Source organism: Mesoplodon bidens (assembly GCF_964165515.1).
Source record: "Mesoplodon bidens genome assembly, chromosome: 4".
NCBI lineage: Eukaryota > Metazoa > Chordata > Mammalia > Artiodactyla > Ziphiidae > Mesoplodon > Mesoplodon bidens.
In genome coordinates, this window is record NC_138160.1 from 138,298,075 (window position 1) to 138,304,031 (window position 5,957).

Below are 5,957 nucleotides of genomic sequence, written 5' to 3' on the forward strand. Positions count from 1 at the left end.
CTTTACAGGGAAATTTGGGAACACGATCTGGATGTGATGTGTTCTCTTTAACGCTGACATCCCATTTCCCAGATGGGAAGGCTGAGCCCGGAGAGGGTCGGCACAGCCCACAGTCACAGTGAGGATGCCCACTCAGGATCTCCCAGCTCTGCCCTCCCCTGTATGGACCCTGTTCTCTCTCTTGGCCCCTTGCAGCCTTACCCCTCATGCCTCCAGGTGCTGTCTTCCGATTGGACCCTTTATCCCCTGAATCTGATGCAGGTAATCCCCAGCCAGGCTGGTTTCTCTGTTCCTGCTTCATCAGTCATGTCTCGACCTAGGCCCTGGGCTGCTTGGAGGAAGGACTTGAACACCTTCCAGGCTGTGTGCCCTGGAGGGCAGAGGCTTCACGCCTCTGAACTTCCTAATTCTGTGCTGAGAGATGGTTCATGACATCTTCCCGGCCCACGCATGGAGAGGAGCCCTGGAGATGTTTGGGGACAAGACTGGGCAAGGCCCTGCTCACCTGGCACCTGAACATTCATGATTTTACTTGTTGCACCCTGGCCTTGGAAAGGCAGGGCTGGCTGTAAACTTGGGGGCCCAGGGTCACCTTTGCCCATCCCCCAACAAGCCCATGTGGGAGGTGCTGTGTCCTGAGAGTGCAGTGTCTGCGCCATGTGACCCTGAGCTGGTTCCTCTCTGGCCTGTAGCCTCAGGTTTTAAGTCTTGGGCAGATGCCAGGCGAGGAGGAGGCAGCCAGGTGTGCAGGGATTGGCTGACTCAGCCAAGCCCAGTCTCCCCCAGTTCAGAGGTTGGACCAGGGAAAAAGGCCTCCCAGGAGGAGGGCAGAAGAAGTTGTGATAGACAAGCTGCTCTGACAGAAGGTGCCAGGCTAGTGTTGGCGGGGCTGAGGATTCTGGCCTGGGGCAGGAAGTGTATGCTGCCCTAGACAGGGTGGCTCCCGGGAGAGAGGCGGCCCCAGGGATGATGGTTTCCTCATAACTGGAGCCCCTGACAACCTTCCATTGATTCACCACTGATTCAGTTTGGGCATTTCTTCATTCGTTTCTTCCTTCCTTCTTTCTTCCTTTCTTTCTTTCCTCCTTTTGTTCTTTCTTTCTTTCTCTTCTCTCCCTCTCCCCCTCCCCCTCCCCTCCCCCCCCTGGATTTCTCTGGGTCTCCCTCCCCTCTCTGAGCCCTTCTTGCACCATACCCAGCACTCCCCATCCCTGCCCCTCACTCCCTTGTTCCCGTCCCTCTATTTGTCTCTGCCTCACAGCTCACCATCATCGCTCCCCGTTCCTTCATCCTCAGGAGCTCACCCTCCACCACGTCTGCCCCATAGGATGCTGCAGCTGAGCCTGTCCTGGCTGGGACTTGGGTCCTTGGCAGCCTCCCCATGGCTACTCCTGAAGCTGGTCGGGACCTCCAGGCTCCTGGCCTGCATCCTGGCCTTGACCTACACCTGCTACAGCAATTCTCGCCGCCTCCAATGTTTCCCGCGCCCCCCAAACGGAATTGATTTTGGGGTCACCTGGGCCTGGTGAGTGTGGATAGCAGGACGGTCTGGGGGATCAGGGTGGATGGATTTCCTGAGGGTTCAGGAATGGGGCTCAGGGACCTGGGGGTCTGGGATTCGGCTGGGGTCTAGGGTGGTAGAGGAGTGAGGGAGACCTCTTGCCTCACTCCTGCACTGGGTCCAATCCTGTCCTCTCTGTTCACTCTATGCCCAATGCTTTTCTTGTTCTTACCTTTCCTCACCCCAAACCTGTTTTGGGTCATGTTCCCACCTGTCTTCCCCACATTGGTGCACATCTGAGGGGATCTCTGGGTGGGCTGCAGAGAGCTGGGTTCCCTGGTGGCCTCACAGTCCCCACTGCTCATCTTGAGGCCTCCTCAGGGCCACTGTCTGAGGTCTGTTCCCTGGCTGGCCCATCTCTGTTGGCCTCAGGCCAGTGTCTGCTCCTCTGTGGGCTTCTGCTTCCCCACAAGAATTAACTATGACCTCCACCCCGTCTTCCCCTCAGGGGGGCACAGCTGGGTTGGAGGAGATGTGTGGGCAGTCTCTCCTCCTCCCCTTCCTCAGGCACCTTCCTTTTCCTATCTTGCCTTCCATGCCCAAGACTTATCAGTGAGCCCCACTGCCAAATTTGGATAAAGGTGAACCACTCCCCATTTCAGAAGGAATCACTCTGCCCTAATGGCCAAAATTCCTGGGTGGAGGCTTCTGGCCCACTTTCTTAACCTCATCCCCAGAGGCCCTTCCTCTGTGCTGCATCAGCCTCCTTTTTGCCTCAATCCACAATCACACTTAAGATTTTGTCATCACACATAAAGGCGCCACCTCCAAAGCCATTGATCTGAGGGCTACATTCTCTGACCACAACCCCTCTTCCTTCCATCTTCTTTTTTTCCCTCCTCTCCTGTCCTAGACCCTGCCAGGATGTCCAGTCCCCTCTACTCCCCAGTTTAATGGCTTCCTTTGCATCCTACTTCCTTGGATACATGTAGCTTAGTTTCTCATCCTTTGCACATGGGCTGAAGTCTCTTGCCAATTGGGCTTTCCTTCATGGCTCTTTGGAAAAGCTTTGCCTTGTGTGAGCTCAACCCTTCACGTCCTCTGATCTCTTCTCCACGATGATACTAGAGAAGGTCACAAAACAGGTCAGAGGGGTGACATGTACATCCCCACCTGCCTATTTCCAATGGACTTCATTCTGCACAAAACCTCTGGTCTGCTTGAGCCGCTGTCTCCTTGTGCACAGAGATGTTTTTACTCATTGCCTCCATTTCTCTGCTTGCTCTACCTGCTCCAGTCTGGTCCCCACCTCCATCATGCTCCTGCATGATAGCTGCGACTTCTAGGTCTCCAAATCCCATGGGCTCCGTTGGGGCCCATCTCATCCACCTCCCAGCAGCTCTCTGAGCTTGTGGACCACCCTTTCCTCCTGGAACCTCCTTTTCCTCTTGGCTGCTCCTTTGCTCCACCTTTCCATGTGGGGAAAGCCCCAGCATCCTAACCCCTTCTCCTTCTTCTCTCTATCCTGAAGCCATCTCCTTACCCAGGGCTCCAACTCCTAAGTGGACCATCAGTTCCCTCCATAAGTGAATTCCAAGTTCACTTCTCTCCTGAGCCCAAGGTTATGCATCCAGCTCCTCCCTCCTCTCCTCATGTGGGGGGGTCTTATAAACACTTCACCCCTTGGTCACAATCTGAACTCATGTCTCCCTCCCCAGTCCTGCCCCTGCCCTCAGTCTAGTCCATCCTTCCAGTTGCCCACATCCCATACTTTGTGGCCCCTGAGCCTGCCTGTTTCTCTCACCCATGCATCTGGTCCTAATGTGCTGCCCCCAGAATCTCTCCTCAATGTCACCTCTCTGCATCTTCTGCCACCATGGCCCCATCCACCATCATCTTTCTCCAGGAAGCCTCTCCCAGCCTACTCTCTGGGCTCTTCATTGCCACTGTTGTACCCTCTCATCCACTCTCTCTTTAGCCCTGGAGAGATTTTTCTGAAATTCAGTTTAGATCATGCCACTTTTTGGCTGAAAACTGTTCACTAACCCCCTATTGCTCTGAAGATAAAGACTAAATGTTTTCTGGCTCATCCCAGCTGTCCTCCTCAGCCTTGTGCATGTCATGGTCACTGTGAGCTTCTGCTTTATCTCCTCAATGAACCAAGCCCTTCCCTCTGCAGGGCTTTTGCTCGTGTTTCTCTTTTGCCTGGAAGCTCTTTCCTTCCTGCGGTTACCCGGTGGATTCCTCCTTATCCATTTTCGGCTCAAGTATAATTACCTTCTCTAAGCCTCCCTTGACCCTCACCGCCCCCAGACCCTGACCTATGACTTAGCCCTGCTCATGCTTAAATAGTTAATTGTTCAATTATTTGTTTATTATCCATCTATCCCACTAGATGGTAGTTCTGGGGACAGACACGATATCTACAGTGGCCCAGCCCAGGGGCTGACATACACAAGGCCCTTAACAAATGTTTGATAATGTTGTGGTGGAGGCCTGGGCAAATTGCCATCCCTTCCCTTTGTTATCCAAGGCCAAAGTCACGAGTGTCCAGCTCCTCTCCTCTCCTCCCCCAGACCAGGTCATCACAGAACGGTATGTCCCAAGCTCATCGTAAAGTTTGCCTGAGATTATGGGTCTTGGGATGTTCTCAGAGAGCCCTGGAGGCAGCGGGAATGTTACAAAGTTACCGCAGCTCTGATTCTCCCTCCAAGGGCTTGACTGTAGAGGCTGGTCTCAATCGCTCTTCTCTCCTACAGTCTCTCTTCCTGTGTGACCTTGGCTGAGTCCCTCTCCCTCTTTGGACTGATCTCATCAAGTGCCTCAGGGTCCTCAGGGAGGAGGGAGCAGGGTACAAAGGTGAAAAAGGGGCTTCCCTGGTGGCGCAGTGGTTGAGAGTCCGCCTGCCGATGCAGGGGACACGGGTTTGTGCCCCGGTCCGGGAAAATCCCACATGCCACGGAGTGGCTGGGCCTGTGAGCCATGGCTGCTGAGCCTGCACGTCCGGAGCCTGTGTTCCGCAACGGGAGAGGCCACAGCAGTGAGAGGCCCGCGTACTGCAAAAAAAAAAAAAAAAAAAAAAGGTGAAAAAGACTTACGTTCACCTACCTGGAACACCTGGGGGCTTGGATGGGGTGTCCTGAAGGACGGGAAAGGATACCTCACCAGAAACCAACCCTCCCTTTTTCCCCTTTTGGGGGATATGCCCTCAGTTTCATTTGTAATTGACATGACTTATGGGAGTGTCCACAGGTTCAGGAGAGATAGATAGATAGCTAGGATGTAGTATTATGAGAAATGGATACATAGACAGGATGTACTAGATAGATAGATAGATGATAGATAGATAGATAGATAGATAGATAGATAGATAGATAGATAGATAGATATAGACAGGATTCACTATGCACAGAGCCTCGCCAACAGAAGGGACTCATAGATGAGAGGGACTGTCTTGATTGATGGGCAGAGTTCACGTGTGTCCCTTGAGGTCTGCCAGGGCTGGAAGGTCCCAGGACTGTAGACCCTTTACCATGTAGAGAACCGAAGGCTATGTGAATGGGCCAGAACATGAAAGGATGTGGGACCAAAACCCAGGAACAAGTCCTGAGGCTACCTGGCTACCCACAAACCTTTTCCATGGGGATCTCCTCCCGTGGCTGCCCCTGGGGCTGGGACCACTCCCAAGATGAGAAAACTCTATTTTCTCAAGCTAAAGTCATCCTCCCTATGGGCAGAGAGCGTGTCTTCTCCCTGTGCCCTGGGATACACCACTGGGACTTGAAGAGGCTCCAGGACCCTCCCTCAGAGTGAAGGAGCAAGAGCAAGCGGCGATTCCCTCCATCTGTGCAGAATCCCACACATGGTCCCCTGCAGAGGGTCTTTCTGGAGAGTGATGGCCCTTGCCTTGCTTGCAGGTCCCCCCAATGGAGCAGGGCTCGAGGGACTTAACTCAGCTGGTGGCCACCTGCCCCCAGGGACTTATGATCTGACTGAGCCCCATCATCTTCCTTATCGTTCTCTGCCACGCTGACATTGCCTGGTCTGTCACCAGCACCACAGATGCCTGCCTGGAACACATGGTAGTGGGTGCTGTGGCAGCATCCGAGGGCTGTGAGACCCTCCCTGCCAAGTTTCTGGGCATCCCCTGCACGTCCCAACACCCCCCCTGCTCTTGGGCACCCTTGGTCATCTTTTTCTTTCTTTCACTTGTTTGCCAACCCCATTCTGGTGTTCTGGACATTGCTTGGGGATTCTTGGGGAGACTCAGCCCCGGGCTTTGCCGTGGAGGAACCTCCAACCTTGGACATACAGGATTAGAGATACCACTAATCCTGTGTGGTCAGGGTGGGTCTGAGGGAGAGACAGGGGCTGGGGCAGCCCAGAGGGGAAGCAAGGCATCTGCTGTTTGGGCATGCTGGAAAGTTTCTTGGAGGAAGAGCTGTTGGAAGTGGGT

At 54.0% G+C, this 5,957-nt stretch overlaps 1 pseudogene across 1 annotated transcript in view; it reads left to right on the forward strand.

Annotated features, from left to right (window-relative positions):
* The first annotated feature begins 1,328 nt into the window (after positions 1–1,328).
* LOC308615341 (cytochrome P450 4F3-like) overlaps positions 1,329–5,957 on the forward strand; it is a 74,946-nt pseudogene continuing 70,317 nt past the window's right edge. The window contains exon 1 of the transcript in view: positions 1,329–1,525. The product of the transcript in view is annotated as a cytochrome P450 4F3-like (transcript). The remainder of the gene's footprint in view (positions 1,526–5,957) is intronic.